The sequence below is a fragment of the Rhinatrema bivittatum genome, chromosome 16 (assembly GCF_901001135.1).
Source record: "Rhinatrema bivittatum chromosome 16, aRhiBiv1.1, whole genome shotgun sequence".
Classification (NCBI taxonomy): Eukaryota; Metazoa; Chordata; class Amphibia; order Gymnophiona; family Rhinatrematidae; genus Rhinatrema; species Rhinatrema bivittatum.
In genome coordinates this window covers 51,313,893-51,333,107 of record NC_042630.1, presented here as the reverse complement: position 1 = coordinate 51,333,107, position 19,215 = coordinate 51,313,893, and positions in this window count along the sequence as shown.

Sequence of the window (19,215 nt, the reverse complement as noted above, 5' to 3'; positions counted from 1 at the left end):
AGGTAAGGAAGATTTGAGAGTCTGATCTGGGCTTCATTTGCACCGATCAATGATTAGCATTTGGAGATCATAAATTCAACTCAATCCATTTCCCATTTGGAAAGTTCCCTCCCAAGCTCTCTCACCATTATGTGAAATTTGTGCAATGATGATATTAACAAACTTTCTCCTAGGTTACCAGATCTTTTGGGAAGTGTCTTGCCATATACTGTATCTGGTAATATTTTGTGTAGCTTATACAATTTAACTGCTGTATTCTTCCCACACTGACAGATCTTTCCTAATTGTAAAGTGGTAATTGAAGTTCGCTTGCAATGTGTGAGAGTATATAATTAATTGTATAAGAACAAACAAAATGTTGTTATAAAAACTTCCACTATAGGAGGAAGAACACTATGTGGCAAGACAGGAGTTTAGGAGTTCAGAGCACAACCTCAAACCCAGTAAAATGGCCGCCCATTGTCCATCCTGTCTGGATGACAATTTATTAAAGATAAGGGTTTTAAGATCTCTCACTGATTTATGTTATCAATGACAACACTGGTACATAACTTTGCTCCCTCTGTAACAATTATATTCCAAGTTATTATATCAGGGATAGGTATGTGCACACAAAACATCTGCATTTTGCAGTGGTCAAAAAAGAAAACTGAATATTAGGAATTATTAGGAAGGGAATGACAAATAAAATGGAGGATGTCATAATGCTTCTGTATTGCTCCATGTTGAGACCACACCTGAGTATTATGTACCGTTCTAGTCACCGCATCTCAAAAAGATATAGTTGCACTGGAGAAGGTACAGAGAAGGGCAACCAAAATGATAAAGGGGATGGAATGGCTGCGCTATGAGGAAAAACTAAAGAGATTAGGGCTGTTCAGCTTGGAGAAGAGACAGCTGAGGGGGGATATGATGGAGGGCTGTGAAATAATCAGAATATTAGAATTGGTAAATGTGAATCGGTTATTTACTCTTTAAGATAATAGAAGGACTAGGAGGCATTGCACATTTAAAACAAATCAGCCAAAATTTATTTTTCATTCATTGCACAATTAAGCTCTGGAATTCATTGTCAGAGAATGTGGTTAAGACAGTTAGCATAGCTGGGTTTAAAAAAGGTTTGGTTAAGTTCCTGGAGAAGTCCATAAACTACTATTAATCAAGCTGTCTTAAGGAATAGCCTCTGCTATTCTTGGCATTAGTACATGGGATTTACTTAATGGTTGGGTACTTGCCAGGTACTTCTAACCTGGATTGGCCACTTTTGTATCCCTTCGTCTCGCTCAGTATAGGAATTTCTTATGTTCTTACTTTGTTTTGGGGGTATCTTTTCTTTGGGTGTTGGTTTATTTAATGTTTATTTTGGTTCAGTTTAATCATTGAACTGAAATACACCTTAAATTGAAAATTAAATTCCATCTCCCAGTCTCTTCTTACCTCTTCTTTGGGGGCTCCTAGATATAAAGGGACAGAAGTGAGCCCCAGACTCTTCAGTCCCTGCCGGTCTGGTAATACAATGACTCCGGGTGGCTTTGCGATGGGCACCTTGTTGTTTTACAGCTGTTTGCTTTACAGTTGTGTGCTTTATGACTATACAACAACATGGAGTAGGTTGGCAGACCAGTCTGCTCTATTTTACAACTGGACTGGTAGGAGCAGGAGAGACTGAGGCTTGTTCCTGCCCCTTTCAATCTAGGAGACCACTATGGAAGGGATACACAGTGGCTGGGGTGGAGTTGTAAGGAGGCCACAGGAGGCTTCAAGGGTCAGAGGTGTCAGCAAATATTGGGGTGAATTTTCAAAATATTACACATGTAATATAAGATAGCATATACAAACATAAGGAGCATGTACTTGTGTATTCCGTATTTTAAAAACTGTGAAAGGACACACACACACTTCAGGTTTTGTGCACAAATATATGTGCATATAAAAGGAGCAGTTTAGGGATGTTCTAGGGCAGGGCAAAGAGTTATGCACATAGGGGTAGATATTCAAAATGTAAACATCTATGTAAGTTAGTTGGATGAGACTTTTCCAAGTAACTTACATGGATATTCATCAGCATGGCTATGCTGCTGAATATCTGTGTATGTAGCGCTACTTAGAGGATACATTTTATCTGGTTAAGTTAGGCTTGTCTATGGTTAACTTAACCAGATAAGAATGAATTTCGCTACTTATTTAAGTAAACCAGACAAGTAGCGCCGCCCAGTTACACCAACTGCCTGCTTACTGACTAGATGGCTAACAACTTAGCCAGATACGTGACTTATCCACGGCTAACAACTTAGCTGGATACGTGACATCCACGGCTAATAACTTAGCTGGATACATGACTTATCCACAGCTAACAACTTAGCCTGATACGTGACTTATCTACAGCTAACAGCTTAGCCTGATACGTGACTTATTCGCTACTAACAACTTAGCTGGATATGTGACTTATCCACAGCTAACAAATTAGCCTGATACGTGACTTATCCACGGCTAACAGCTTAGCCTGATACGTGACTTATCCACAGCTAACAACTTAGCCAGATATGTGACTTATGTGTGGCTAAAAACTTAGCTGAATATGTGACTTATCTACGGCTAACAACTTAGCCGGATACGTGACTTATCCACAGCTAACAACTTAGCCGGTTACGTGACTTATCCATGGCTAACAACTTAGCCAGATACGTGACATATCCATGGCTAACAACTTAGCCTGATACGTGACTTATCCACAGCTTAGCCTGATACTTGACTTATCCACGGCTAACAAGTTAGCCGGATGCGTGACTTATCCATGGCTAACAACGTAGCCAGATACGTGACTTATCCACAGCTAACAACTTAGCCAGATACATGACTTATCCATGGCTAACAACTTAGCCAGATACGTGACTTATCCACAGCTAACAACTTAGCCTGATACGTGACTTATCCACAGCTTAGCCTGATACTTGACTTATCCACGGCTAACAAGTTAGCCGGATGCGTGACTTATCCATGACTAACAACGTAGCCAGATACGTGACTTATCCACAGCTAAGAACTTAGCCAGATACGTGACTTATCCACAGCTAACAACTTAGCCTGATACGTGACTTATCTACGGCTAACAACTTAGCCCGAAATGTGACTTATACACAGCTAACAGCTTAGCCTGATACGTGACTTATCCACAGCTAACAACTTAGCCAGATACGTGACTTATCCACGGCTAAGAACTTAGCCGGATGCGTGACTTATCCACGGCGAACAACTTATCCTGATACGTGACTTATGCACGGCTAACAACTTAGCCTGATACTTGACTTATCCACGGCTAACAACTTAGCCGGATGCGTGACTTATCCACGGCTAATAACTTAGCCGGATGCATGACTTATCCATGGCTAACAACTTAGCTGGATACGTGACTTATTCACAGCTAACAACTTAGCCTGATACGTGACTTATCCACGGCTAATAACTTAGCCGGATGCGTGACTTATCCACGGCTAACAACTTAGCTGGATACGTGACTTATCCACAGCTAACAACTTAGCCGGATATTTATTTATTTATTTATTTATTTGAGTTTTTTCTATACCGGCATTCACGGAGTTCGTATCATGTCGGTTTACATAAAACAAGGGGTGATCAATAAATTATAAATGTACTTAACTATAACATGAGTATACTGTGGCTAACAACTTAGCCGGATACATGACTTATCCACAGCTAACAACTTAGCCGGATACTTGACTTATCTACAGCTAACAACTTAGCCTGATACGTGACTTATCCGCTGCTAACAACTTAGCCAGATACGTGACTTATCCACGGCTAAGAACATAGCCGGATGCGTGACTTATCCACGGCTAATAACTTAGCCGGATGCGTGACTTATCCACGGCTAACAACTTAGCTGGATACGTGACTTATTCACAGCTAACAACTTAGCCTGATACGTGACTTATCCACGGCTAATAACTTAGACGGATGCGTGACTTACCCACGGCTAACAACTTAGCTGGAAACGTGACTTATCCACAGCTAACAACTTAGCCGGATATATGACTTATGTGTGGCTAACAACTTAGCCGGATACGTGACTTATCCACAGCTAACAACTTAGCCGGATACTTGATTTATCTACAGCTAACAACTTAGCCGGATACGTGACTTATCCACGGCTAACAACTTAGCCCGAAATGTGACTTATACACAGCTAACAGCTTAGCCTGATACGTGACTTATCCACAGCTAACAACTTAGCCTGATACGTGACTTATCCGCTGCTAACAACTTAGCCAGATACGTGACTTATCCACAGCTAACAACTTAGCCAGATACGTGACTTATCCACGGCTAAGAACTTAGCCGGATGCGTGACTTATCCACGGCGAACAACTTAGCTGGATACGTGACTTATGCACGGCTAACAACTTAGCCTGATACGTGACTTATCCACGGCTAATAACTTAGCCGGATGTGTGACTTATCCATGGCTAACAACTTAGCTGGATACGTGACTTATCCACAGCTAACAACTTAGCTGGATATATGACTTATGTGCGGCTAACAACTTAGCCGGATACGTGACTTATCCACAGCTAACAACTTAGCCGGATACTTGACTTATCTACAGCTAACAACTTAGCCTGATGTGTGACTTATCCATGGCTAACAACTTAGCCGGATATGTGACTTATGCGCGGCTAACAACTTAGCTGGATACGTGATTTATCCATGGCTAACAAGTTAGCTGGATACATGACTTATCAACGTCTAACAGCCGGATATGTGACTTATCCATGGCTAACAATTTAGCCGGATATGTAACTTATGCTTGGCTAACAACTTAGCCGTATACATGACTTATCCATGGCTAACATCTTAGCCAGATACGTAACTTATGCATGGCTAACAACTTAGCTGGATACGTGACTTATCCATGGCTAACAACTTAGCCGGATATGTGACTTATCCATGGCTAACATCTTAGCCAGTTACATGACTTATCCATGGCTAACAACCTAGCCAGATACGTGACTTATGCATGGCTAATAACTTAGCCAGATACGTGACTTATGCATGGCTAATAACTTAGCCAGATACGTGACTTATTTGTGGCTAACAACTTAGCTGGATTCGTGACTTATCCATAGCTAACAACTTAGCCGGATACGTGATTTATCCACAGCTAACGACTTAAAACTTCACAGTTTTAGTCTTCACTACTTCCTCCAGAAGGGCATTCCAGGCATGAAGAAATACTTCCTGACATTGGTTCTGATTCTTCCTCCCTAGAGCTTCAAATCGTGAGCCCTTGTTCTACTGATTTTTTTTCCAATGTAAAAGGTTTGTTGTTGACCATGGATTTTTTTTTTTTAAATTCTTTATTTATCAATTTTCACTATACAATACAATAGATATTTCTCATTACATAGTTACGGTAATAGCAATGTGTGGTTAATGAAATAAATTATACATGTTTCTTACAAGGAAAAAAAAAAAGAAATTTAAACCACCACATTTTAATTATCAATCATAATGGAGGGTCGTTATTCCTTATTTTGGGAGCATATCAAGAATAAAACAATTTTAAGACTATTGCATTCCCTGTACCTTTTCTTTATTTGCCTTAGTTAACTAGAAAGTGGGGTAGAGGTCGGCACCTTAGCTTGTTCCAAGAACTTTTTTAATTGGTCAGGAGCAAAAAAAATATATGGATTATCTTGTTTCTGTTTTATACATTTACATGGGTATCGTAATGTATAGGTATAGCCTAACGAAATTACTTCCTGCCGGAACACCAAGAAAGCTTTACGCCTCGATTGAGTAGAAGGAGCTGGATCTGGGAAAATTTTTATAGATTTTTCATAATAGGTAATTGGAATCTTACTAAAGTACTTCTTCATTATAGTATTAATATCAGTGGTGGCATAGAAAGTAACTAACAAAGTTCCCCAATTTATTACATTTGCTGTGGACTGAAGTTGCACGCCGGCTGACTGCTGGCATGCGATCCCTGGTCCAACGGCCATGCGGAGACTTCTGGCCATACCCCCCCTGCCCCCGGACCACCCCACCTCACCCACTCCCCACCCTTTTGGAAAGCCCTGGGACTTACACGCATCCCGGGCCTTTTAAAAATAAACCCGGTGTGCGTAAGCTTTTGAAAATCTGGCCCATACTGAATAAGTATAGATAATGGCACGACTCTGAAAATCTGGAAGAAATTTTGATAATGACAAGATCCATGAGGGATGTGGAACAGAGGAGGGAAGGCAATGTGAGGGCCGCAGCAACCTGAAGGTAAGTTGGGGGAGAAGAGATCTCAGAGAAGGCAGCTCAGAAATGTTTTGTTTCCATATGGGATAAAACATGAGAGAGAGGTTAGAGGAGCAGGTAGGAGGGGATCTTTGTAAGTGAGGAAGGAGTTAAAAGAAACTTATCACTTCCAAATGCTGCTCATTGATCAGTACCAAGAATGCACTGATCAGACTTTCTCAAAGTTTCTACAACTAACAGGATATTTATTTCCCTACCACTCTTGGGATGTGGAGAACGAGGAACCCAAAACTTATTCTCTCATGGATCAATCACTTCTAAACTTTCCTGGCAACTCAGGCACAGATCAGAAAACTTCTTGTAATTATCTGTGGGACTTCTAAATTTCCCAAATGGACAGAAAGCTATCTTTTCTCCAGGTTCCCTTCTCAATACATTTAAGACACCAGAGGAGAACCCCTGCCTGATCCACAGTGGAGGAGAGGAGGCAGCGCTGCAGGACAGGTAAGGAGAAAACCCAGCAATCCTGTAATGTGTGACTTTAATGCCTTCTGTGAACTGTGTCATCTTATCAGATACTATTTACTGTTTTATTCAGAAGATTCCACGAGGCTCAGACCCTCCTAGCCAAAGTCAGCCAAGAGAGTTCACCCCAGTGTTCTTTTCCTTAGAAATATAATTTTCCCAGAGAACATAAATGTGTTTGTCATGACTAAATCCACCATGTGCGATGGAGAGGACCCACTGGGATCTGATATGCCAGGGATAGTATGGACCCGCTTAGGAGGATAGTAATGTAACTGCAGATCTTTATATAATACAATTTGATATCATATCAAACCACACATTGTAATATATTGTGTGCTCTGATGTTAAAATTAAGTGTGTGTGACCCTGGGGGAATCACTTTATCTTTCTGTACTTCGGTTCTAATCCTCAGCTCTGTCACTGACTCTGTGTGTGTGTGTGTGTGTGTGTGTGTGTGTGTGTGACCTTGGGGGAGTCAGTTTATCTCCCTGTATTTTGGTTCTAATCCCCGGCTCTGTCACTGACTCTGTATGTGTGTGTGTGACCCTGGGGGAATCACTTTATCTTTCTGTACTTCGGTTCTAATCCTCGGCTCTGTCACTGACTCTGTGTGTGTGTGTGTGTGTGTGTGTGTGTGACCTTGGAGGAGTCAGTTTATCTCCCTGTATTTTGGTTCTAATCCTCGGCTCTGTCACTCACTCTGTATGTGTGTGTGTGTGACCTTGGGGGAGTCAGTTTATCTTTCTGTACTTCGGTTCTAATCCTCGGCTCTGTCACTGACTCTGTGTGTGTGTGTGTGTGTGTGTGTGTGTGTGACCTTGGAGGAGTCAGTTTATCTCCCTGTATTTTGGTTCTAATCCCCGGCTCTGTCACTGACTCAGTATGTGTGTGTGTGTGACCTTGGGGAAGTCAGTTTATCTTTCTGTACTTTGGTTCTAATCCCCAGCTCTGTCACTGACTCTCTATGTGTGACCGACTTTCTCACTCACCCTCATTTCTAGTTGCTGTTTCTTTTCTTGTGCAAATTGAATATTTGATGTTTACATCTTTTGGTAATTCTCAGAAATATTTGAGTGGGACTACCTGTGAGGATGATCACAGAAACCTGATTTATACAAGCAGTGGTGCAAATTCCCATACACTTGTCTTCCAAACCAATAAGCCTTCAAACTGTTGATGCAACTCCATCATGACTCTATGCTTCAGTGGCAGGGGGAAAAGGGGAATTGGATTCAAACAGCAGCCAATGAGGGCCCCAAATGTTATGGTCTGAGGAAACAAATAAGCATGGGGGTAACTTGCTGATATGGTAGTTACCACCCTTAAACCTGATACTTTGATGCAATTCCAGCATTGCTCTCTGCGTCAAAGGCGAGTCATCTCATGGAATTGGATTCAAACAGTAACCACTGAGGGCCCTGACTTTTATGGTCTGGGAAACTGATAAGCATGGGGTAACCTACATGGCGCAGCGGATACTACCATAAGCTTGCTGAGTAGACTGGATGTACCATCTGTTCCTTTTCTGACGTCACTTCTACCTTTCTAGGTAATACATTTATCAACAGGGCTTGTCCTGGTTCCCAAAGAAGGTGACAGATCAGAGCTTCTTCCCATTAATACTCAGGTCTGTTTTTACTGATCTGAAGGGAGGGGGAATATCTCCCAGCTAACAGCAGAGCGCTCCTGATGATATTGTCTGTAACGTGTTCTCCTTCCCATTAATACTCAGGTCTGTTCTTCCTGATCTGAAGGGAGGGGGGATATCTCCCAGGTAACAGCAGAGCGCTCCTGATGATATTGTCTGTAACGTGTTCTCCTTCCCATTAATACTCAGGTCTGTTTTTACTGATCTGAAGGGAGGGGGGATATCTCCCAGCTTACAGCAGAACGCTCCTGATGATATTGTCTGTAACGTGTTCTCCTTCCCATTAATACTCAGGTCTGTTTTTACTGATCTGAAGGGAGGGGGGATATCTCCCAGCTTACAGCAGAACGCTCCTGATGATATTGTCTGTAACGTGTTCTCCTTCCCATTAATACTCAGGTCTGTATTTACTGATCTGAAGGGAGGGGGAATATCTCCCAGCTAACAGCAGAGCGCTCCTGATGATATTGTCTGTAACGTGTTCTCCTTCCCATTAATACTCAGGTCTGTTTTTACTGATCTGAAGGGAGGGGGGATATCTCCCAGCTAACAGCAGAGCGCTCCTGATGATATTGTCTGTAACGTGTTCTCCTTCCCATTAATACTCAGGTCTGTTTTTACTGATCTGAAGGGAGGGGGGATATCTCCCAGCTTACAGCAGAACGCTCCTGATGATATTGTCTGTAACGTGTTCTCCTTCCCATTAATACTCAGGTCTGTTTTTACTGATCTGAAGGGAGGGGGGATATCTCCCAGCTTACAGCAGAACGCTCCTGATGATATTGTCTGTAACGTGTTCTCCTTCCCATTAATACTCAGGTCTGTTTTTACTGATCTGAAGGGAGGGGGGATATCTCCCAGCTAACAGCAGAGCGCTCCTGATGATATTGTCTGTAACGTGATCTCCTTCCCATTAATACTCAGGTCTGTTTTTACTGATCTGAAGGGAGGGGGAATATCTCCCAGCTAACAGCAGAGCGCTCCTGATGATATTGTCTGTAACGTGATCTCCTTCCCATTAATACTCAGGTCTGTTTTTACTGATCTGAAGGGAGGGGGGATATCTCCCAGCTTACAGCAGAGTGCTCCTGATGATATTGTCTGTAACGTGTTCTCCTTCCCATTAATACTCAGGTCTGTTTTTACTGATCTGAAGGGAGGGGGGATATCTCCCAGCTAACAGCAGAGCGCTCCTGATGATATTGTCTGTAACGTGTTCTCCTTCCCATTAATACTCAGGTCTGTTTTTACTGATCTGAAGGGAGGGGGGATATCTCCCAGCTAACAGCAGAGCGCTCCTGATGATATTGTCTGTAACGTGATCTCCTTCCCATTAATACTCAGGTCTGTTTTTACTGATCTGAAGGGAGGGGGGATATCTCCCAGCTTACAGCAGAGTGCTCCTGATGATATTGTCTGTAACGTGTTCTCCTTCCCATTAATACTCAGGTCTGTTTTTACTGATCTGAAGGGAGGGGGGATATCTCCCAGCTAACAGCAGAGCGCTCCTGATGATATTGTCTGTAACGTGATCTCCTTCCCATTAATACTCAGGTCTGTTTTTACTGATCTGAAGGGAGGGGGGATATCTCCCAGCTTACAGCAGAGTGCTCCTGATGATATTGTCTGTAACGTGTTCTCCTTCCCATTAATACTCAGGTCTGTTTTTACTGATCTGAAGGGAGGGGGGATATCTCCCAGCTAACAGCAGAGCGCTCCTGATGATATTGTCTGTAACGTGTTCTCCTTCCCATTAATACTCAGGTCTGTTTTTACTGATCTGAAGGGAGGGGGGATTTATTTATTTATTTATTTTAAAATGTTTATATACCGCTTTTACAATTCGAAAGAATTAATCAAAACAGTTTACAACCAAACATACATAATGAGTAAACTTAACAAATAAAAACAAATTAAAACTAACATTAAAAATAATAACAAAACATTCATGACCAGCGGCTGTTAAACAATAAAAAATTACAAACAGAGTGAATGAAAAGGAATTATTTCTTATGGGTATTGTATGAATTGAAGGAGATGCTGCTGTTGTAATAGATGAATGAATGTTTATTTTTATGAATTAGGGGATAAGGAGTATGCTTTCTGAAATAGATAAGTTTTGAGTGATTTTTTGAACTGTTGGGTAGAAGAAGTGAGACGAAGATAATCTGGGAGTGAATTCCATAAAACAGGACCTGCTACTGAAAATGCTCTTTTTCTGGTTAATTCAAGTTTTGCCAATTTGACGGTGGGAATGGCTAATACATTTTTTGAAAAAGATCTGAGATGTCTGGAAGGTTTGTATATACAGAGATTAGTGCATAGCCAAGTAGAAGAGGTGTTATAGATAAGAGAGTGAATGATTGATAATACTTTGAATTGAATTTGATATTTAATCGGTAACCAATGAAGAGAAAGTAAGACAGGTGTAATATGAGTTCTACGTGAAATACCTACAAGCAACCGAGCAGCAGAATTCTGAATCAATTGTAAAGGGTATAAAGCAGAGTCAGATAATCCTAAAAATAAGGCATTACAATAATCCATACCCGAAAAAATTAAGGACTGTAAAACTGTACGATAATCATTGAAAAAAAGAAGGGGTCGAATTCTTTTCATTAAATGCAATTTATAAAAATATTTTTTTGTGATGTTAGAAATATGATTGGCCATAGAAAGGTTGGAATTAATTGTAATACCTAGGCTAATAGAAGAGGTACTGACAGGGATTAGAATACCTTTGAAATTTAAATGAGAAGGAGGGCCTATGGTAGATTCTGAGATAGATGAAAGATGTGTAATCGTGGTTTTTGAAGGGTTCAATTTTAGACGGTTGTGGTCTAACCATGTATTAATAGTAGAAAGGACCAAAGATATTAAAGAAAAAGTGTCCGACCATGAATGTTTAAAGGGAATAAGCAACTGAATATCGTCTGCATAAATTCGAAAATAAACATTTAGAGTTGTAAGAATGTGACAAAGAGGAAGCAAATATACCGGTATATTAAAAAGTATTGGAGATAGTGATGAACCTTTTGGAACGCCAGTTGAAGAAATGTATGGATCTGAACAGTGATTGTTAACATGTACATATAGAGAGCGATTAGTTAGAAAAGATCGAAACCAAGAAAGAACAGTAGATTGAATGCCTATAGACTGTAAACCTGATAAAAGTATTTGATGATTCAGGGTATCGAACGCAGTGGAAATATCTAAAGAAATAAGGATGTAATCTGTGTAGGCGTCGAATCCACGAAAAACTGTATCAAAACATGATAATAGTAAAGTTTCTGTCGAGTGGCCTTTCCTAAAGCCATGCTGGCCTGCATGCAGAAGATCATTGTCACTTAAGAAGTTAGAAAGTTGTTTTAAGACTACTGATTCAATAAGTTTGGCCAGTGAAGGAATCAATGCTATTGGCCTTAGGTTACTAAGATCTAGGGGGTCTTTCGATTTATTTTTCTGAATAGGAAGAATAGCAATTTTTTTTAAATTGTCAGGAAAAATACCAGAAGATAAGGATTGGTTGACTAGGTCACTCAAAAACTGACATGTATAGGGAGCAATAGCTTTGAATATTTTTCCTGTACAGGGATTGAGAGGAGAATTGGTTGTTTTTTGTTTCTGTATTATTTTCAGAATAGCAGACTCTGTAATAAGGTCAAATTCAGTCCAGGATAACTGCGTTGGAGGATCTTTGAAAATAGGAACTGGCAAATGCTGGAATTCTTTAGAAATTGTTTCAATTTTGTTTTGAAAATGACACGCTATTTTATTACAATCATCTAACAGCAGAGTGCTCCTGATGATATTGTCTGTAACGTGTTCTCCTTCCCATTAATACTCAGGTCTGTTTTTACTGATCTGAAGGGAGGGGGGATATCTTCCAGCTAACAGCAGAGCGCTCCTGATGATATTGTCTGTAACGTGTTCTCTTTTCATCCTTCACATGTGAAGCATTATTTAGATATAGTTTTAACCCAAAGGCTGAAAAGAGTGAAGTAGCAATAGCAAAACAAGCAGTAGTCAATATTGAAAAGCCATTTAGATCCCTAGCTTATCCATCTAAATGGCAAGTTTTAGTTTATTCAGTCCCTTATCCAGTTAGATCTTAGCTGCACAATTCATTATAAGGCTAAAATCTAGGCACATAAAAAGGAAGAGTTGCAGAGATATTTTCATTCTAAATGATTCTTCTTGGGTCAAATCATTTACTGTGGCCCCTGAAGAGGCTTTTCTGTTTCTGTTTATTGTTTACCCTATTCTCTGCAACTTGAATAAAATAGATTTGCAAAAGAAAAAGAGGACTTCCAGTGGAATATCTGGGCAAAGCCACTTATTCAGCTAACTAGACTAGATAAATTGTATTATTCAAACCTATCCAGCTATATTATCTGACTAATTTTAGAGCTGCTATTGAGCAGGATAACTTTAAACTTATCCGGATATATTAATTCAGCAGCACAGCTGCTCCTCTGAATATCCCAGCTAAGTTAGCCAGATAAGACTTAACCAACTAACTAATTTAAGCCGCTATTGTTGCAGCCCCGGTCGCTACCGGGTCCTTACCTCCTCCGCAGGCTCCCCTGCCGTGCCGCGAGCCGCAGGACCCGGGCCCGGCCTGGCCGCATGGCAGCGGCGTCTCCACGAGGGAGACGCCGCCGAGGCCCGACGTTGACTCCTCCCCCTGCAGGGGAACGCGCGCGCGCGCGAGGGCCGGCTCTTTGAAGGTCCAGCACCCGGAAGTGCTGAAGCGCCCTCTCCCTGACGTCAGCGCCGGCGGGGGATTTAAGCCTGCAGCACTCCTCCCTGCTTTGCCTTGCAACGCGGTCGCTCCTGGAGTACTAGTTGCTGTTCCTGCCTGCCTGTTCCAGCGTTCCTGTTCCTGCCTGCCTGTTCCTGTGTTCCTGATCCTGCCTGCCTGTTCCTGTGTTCCTGATCCTGCCTGCCTGTTCCTGTGTTCCTTTGCTTGCTTGCCTGACTTGGTGCCTTGACCTCGGTCCGTCTTCACGCTTCTGACTTCCGCTGCCTGCCTTGACCTCGGTTCGTCTCTACGCTTCTGACTTCTGCTGCCTGCCCTGACCTCGGCCCGTCTCCTCACATCTGCCTCCTGGCCAGTCCAGTTCCTGGTCCGCTTCAGGTCTTCCTTCCACGCCAGCGACTCGCCTAAGTCCCAGCGGTCCGGGTCCCTACGGGCTCCTCCTGGGGGGACCTCGGGCTTCCAGGGCGAAGCCACCTAAGACCTAGCGACCCGGGCTCCAACAACTCCTCTGGGGGGTCACGGGTTTCCAGGTGAAGATTCGTCTCCGGCTGAGCGTGTCTGCCTCCCGACCGTCTCTCTTCACCGGTCGGCCAAAGGATCCACTTCCGGACCACAACAGCTATGTCTTAATATTGACCTAAAAAAGAACATTCCTAATTTTAACCAAAATGTCCCTTATACTTAAATATTCATAGGTATGACCTTCATATCTCTAGCTGCTGACTGCACATCATTTTCTTGTTTCAAGTCCAACTCACGGCATCGATTATTATAATCATAGGTCATGCATCTTTTTAAAAGAGTTTTTCTTATTGCAGATAAAAACCACTTATCTGGAGGACTGGATCTATACTGAAAGATGCAGCTGGCAATAGATGTTAAGCTTCCCGTTTTGAAATACACATTTGTGCATTAGGGATAAGCAGCTGTTCATACTGGCACAATCATGACTGCAAACACTGCACTTGATGGACAATGACTTTTTTGCGTTGGTGTCCCGTCCTTCAGAATTAAAGTTCTTCATTCACTACCAGTGCCCTTCATAATCCTTACGAGGTACATTCTGATCTGTTCTGAAATTTGTTTACCATAGAAGGAAACAAGGCATCAAGCAATCTTTAAACATCTCCTTGGTTTTCTGTGAAATGATTTCCCGTCAAGAAGCTGCAGACAATTATTTCCTTGAGCTAAAGATGCCACTGGTTCAAACTGTGCAAAGAAAACCCACTCTCAGGTATGTGGCATTGTTCGTGCCCGATTTCTAGCCAGAACTTAGAACTGAACCTAATGAATGCTTCTAAGTTTAAGTGTTCTGAAAGAACATTCGATCAGAACGGAAGTAGACCCAGCAGCTTTCTGTAGATGTCATAAACCCCAGATCAGCTTGCATTTTGTAAGGAATATGAAGGGCACTGGTAGTGAATGAGGAGATTTATTTCTGAAGGATGGGACACCAATGCAAAGATTTTATTGTCCATCAAGTGCAGCATTTGCAACCATGATTGTGACAGTGTGAACAACTATTTACATCCCTGATGCAGAAATGTTTATTTCGAAATTGGGACCATAACATCTATTACGAGCTGCATCTTTCATTATAGATCCATTCCTCCAGATAAGTAGTTTTTATTTGCAATAACACAAACCTCTCTTTAAAAAAGATGCAAAACCTATGATTATAAAATTGGACATGAGACATGAAATTGATGTGCAGCCAGGGGCTAGAGATATTATGGTCATACCTATGAATATTTAAATATTTGTGTCATTTCTCTTTAACTTAGAAGCACTCATTAGGGACAGATTTAAGTTCTGGATAGAAGTTGAGCCAGAAATATTGCACAATGCCCAAGAGGTTGGGTTTTTTTTGCATAGATTGTTACGCGTGCCGGCAGCGGCAGACCCACGGCCCAGTCCTCTCACCTCTCTCAGATGAATCCAGTAGGGATGTGCAGACCAAAAGTTTATGTTCTTAAGTCCATAAGTCGAAAGGGGGGGGGGTCAATTTCGGTCAATATGGACATATGGAGAATTCCATAAGTTGAGTCTATGTCCATACGTGCACCGATTCCCTAAATAAAAATTTAAACCCCTCACCCTCCTTAATCCCCCCCCAAGACTTACCAAAACTCCCTGGTGGTCGAGCGGGAAGTCAGGACGCCTTTCCTGTATTCCTTTGCGAGGCGTCACGTCAGAGTGACGCGGACGTCACGTGTTTCTCCGCGCCTCCTGACCCCCCCCAAGCTGGGCCTCCTGACCCCCCTAAGCTGGCCAAAAGTTCCGGTTGTGTCCAACGAGGGTCCCGGAGCAAACGCGCGGGGAATCACGTGACGTCCGCGTCACTCCGACGTGACGCCGACTTCACGTGCTCCTCACAAAGGAATACAGAAATGGCGTCCTGACTCCCCACTCGACCACCAGGGAGTTTTGGTAAGTCTTGGGGGGGGAGATTAAGGAGGGTGAGGGGTTTCAATTTTTATTTAGAATCAACAATCGCGATTTCCAACGTATTCAACATAGCTATGTTGAATAAGTTGGAAATCCGATCGTTTTCGCCTCATCACTTTTTTAAGTTAAAAAAAACAATTACGTTGCATTTTACATATGCGTTCAAAACGAATGCACACCCCTAGAATCCAGTGCCTGGTTCCTCATCCCTGGCAGTGGTGGGCCACAGGCTTCTCCATCCTCGGGCTGCCCGTGCCTCCAGCTCAGCTGCAGATCCCTGTGCTCCGTGGAGAGACGCTGCAGCTCAGCACCGCACCCCTCCCTAGGCATGCGCACACGCATCATTGAGTCTTAAATAGGGCCTGCGGGAGGAATCTAGCCATGGCCCCGGATGATGACGTCTGCGGAGCTCTGGTACTTAAGGCCGGGCTCCGCTCCTAAGGATTGCCTTTGCAACAGGTCTGCACACTGGTCGTACTCGTTGCCTCCTGGTGATTCTCCTTCATCCCTGGTTCCTGATCCCTGCTGACTCCTGTTCCTGGTTTCCTCATTCCTGTGTTCCTGATTCCTAACATACTATCGGATTGCCTTCTTGGATTTCAACCTCTGCTTTGCCTGACCATGTCATTGACTCTCTCCAAGCCCAGACCTCTGCATTGGCTGACTACTCCATTGCCTCTCTCCAAGCCCAGACCTCTGCATTGCCTGACTACTCTATTGCCTCTCTCCAAGCCCAGAACTCTGCATTTCCTTATTATGCTATTGACTCTCTCCAAGCTCAGACCTCTGCATTGCCTGACTACTCTATTGCCTCTCTCCAAGCCCAGAACTCTGCATTTCCTTATTATGCTATTGACTCTCTCCAAGCTCAGACCTCTGCATCGCCTGACTTCGCTCTTGACTCTCTCCTCATCCAAACCTCAGCATTGCTTACTACTGCTTCCAGATTGCTTCCAGCCCTGACTCCAGCTTGCCCTATGATGCTTCTTCGGTCTATGTCCTGGATTTGGCCTATTCAGGCTTTGGCCTGTTCTTGCTTGTGTGGCCCCGTCTTACTTTGGTTCTATTGGCACCCGGGTCTCCAGGACTCCGCCTCGTCCAGTACAGACTTCTCCACTCCATTGTTGCTGCCTCTGGGCTGACCTCTCAATCCTTCCATTGACAATGACTACAGAGGCCCACCATATCCAGCCGACCCTGGTATCCAAAGGCTCAACCTGCGGGGAACGAGGGCTGGTATTGGTGAAGCACCAGCTGGCCTCCATCCTTCAGCCCACTCTGCCTGCCAATGGTGGGGACCCATCGGATCCCTCCTATGGGTAGCGTCAACGCCACCTCCAGCGCAACACAGATTTGAACCAGTGGCAACTTTAGCTCAAGGAAGTAATTTTAAGCAGCTTCCTGAAATGAAATAATTTCTCAGAAAACCAAGGAGAGGTTTAAAGATTTTGTGTTGCCTTGTTTTTTCTATGGTACATACATTTGCAACATTTGTTTTGTGACTTTTTGTGTTATAATTTCATCATTAAATAATAGAGATTGATTTTTCACTATAGGAAACCAGGCAAGAAATGGAATAATCTGGTGACCACAGGCACAAACCAATGACAAAGCAGCTTTATAAATTCTTAATGACATCATAATATGCTCTGACCTCTTCCTGAGATTTAAACTGAAGTGTCCCATCTCCCATTCTAAGTATCAGACGAGGTCGCTGGTTGTTCTACTATCCCTGGCATAATGAAATTGGATGAATAGCCCAAATGATATTAGCTGGAGGCTGACCCAGAGAAATGATGATTCTAGAAGGTCATTTTCTCTCAAAGAACTTTTGATGTGAACATTCACCTAAAAATCTTTGGGGTACTTTTCACCAATTCTTAAATTTAGTATTTTTAGGTGAAAATCAGGCCACGACTTGTGTACAAGTTTGAGTTGGCACAATACTTTTGTGGTAGGTTTTTCCTTCTAGCAGTAGCAGAGAATTAAACCCTCATACAAGAGACACACCATTACATATCAAAATGATCTTAACTCCCAAAGAAATGGACTTATTGTGCAGCTTATTTTGGCTTGCTGTTACCCGAAAGTTAAATCTGTTGGCTCAGGAATCTGCACAAGTTATGAGAGAGGGTCACGGTAGGGTGATTCCAGATTGACCTACGGATGATAATTCAGAAAGGAAGTATTAAATCTAGGAGCTTGCACTGAGCAAGAATTTCCATGTTTAAACTTTGCAATGAGATCAGTCTGTAAGAGATTGCTAAAGACAGGAATTTACCAGACTTAGGGAAGAGGAGTGTATGCTGCTCCAGTCTGCTATTCCAAAAATGGTAATGCCTGGAGAAATTTGTTGCTTAACAAATAAAGGAGAAAGAATAGTAATATATTTTATTTCATGTAAATTTCAGTCATATTCATCTGGTTCTGGCATTTTATTGGCTTGCACATGTATGGCCCCACCCATGCTGGACATGCACACTGGGGTGAGGTTACATATGGACAGTCCTTTTCTGACCTCCAGCACTTCTACGCAGAGTACAATTTGTCTGGTTAGCATTTGCAATATAAATCCTTGTTATTTTACTGTTACTCTTTGCAAGTTAAATCTTTTCTTCTATTCACTAGGATAGGAGGCAAAGTCCTTTTTTGGATTGCAAGCTGTTTAAAACACAGGAAACCGAGTAGGATTAAATGGTCTGTTTTCATAGTTGAAAAAGGTAGACAGTGGACTTGTGCTTTTGAATATATTTATAAATGATCTGGAAAGAGGAATGACAAGTGAGATGATCCAATTTGCAGATGCTACAAAATTATTCAGAGTAGATAAATCACATGTGGATTGTGATAAGTTGTAGGAGGGTGAGACTGGAAAATTGGGCATCCAAATGGCAGATGAAATTTAATGTGGACAAGTTCAAGGTGATGAATATAGGGAAAAATAACCCATGCTATAGTTAGACAATGTTTTCTGTATTAGGAGCTACCACCCAGGAAAAAGATCTAGTCATCATGGTGGATAATACTTTAAAATCCTTAGCTCAGTGTGCTGCAGCAGTCAAAAAAGCAAACTGAATGTTAGGAATTATTAGGAAAGGAATGATGAATAAAACGGAAAATGTCATAATGCCTCTGTATCGCTCCATGGTGAGACCGCACCTTGAATACTGTGTACAATTCTGGTCACCACATCTCAAAAAAGATATAATTGTGATGGAGAAGGTACAGAGAAGGGCTACCAAAATGATAAGGGGAATGGAACAGCTCCCCTATGAGGAAAGACTAAAGATGTTAGGACTTTTCAGCATGGAGAAGAGATGGCTGAAGGGAGATATAATGGAGGTGTTTAAAATCATGAGAGGTCTAGAACGGGTAGATGTAAATTGGTTATTTACTCTTTCAGATAATAGAAAGACTAGGGGGCACTCCATGAAGTTAGCATGTGGCACATTTAAAACTAATTGGAGAAAGTTCTTTTTTACTCAATGCACAATTAAACTCTGGAATTTGTTGCCAGAGGATGTGGTTAGTGCAGTTAGTATAGCTGTGTTTAAAAAAG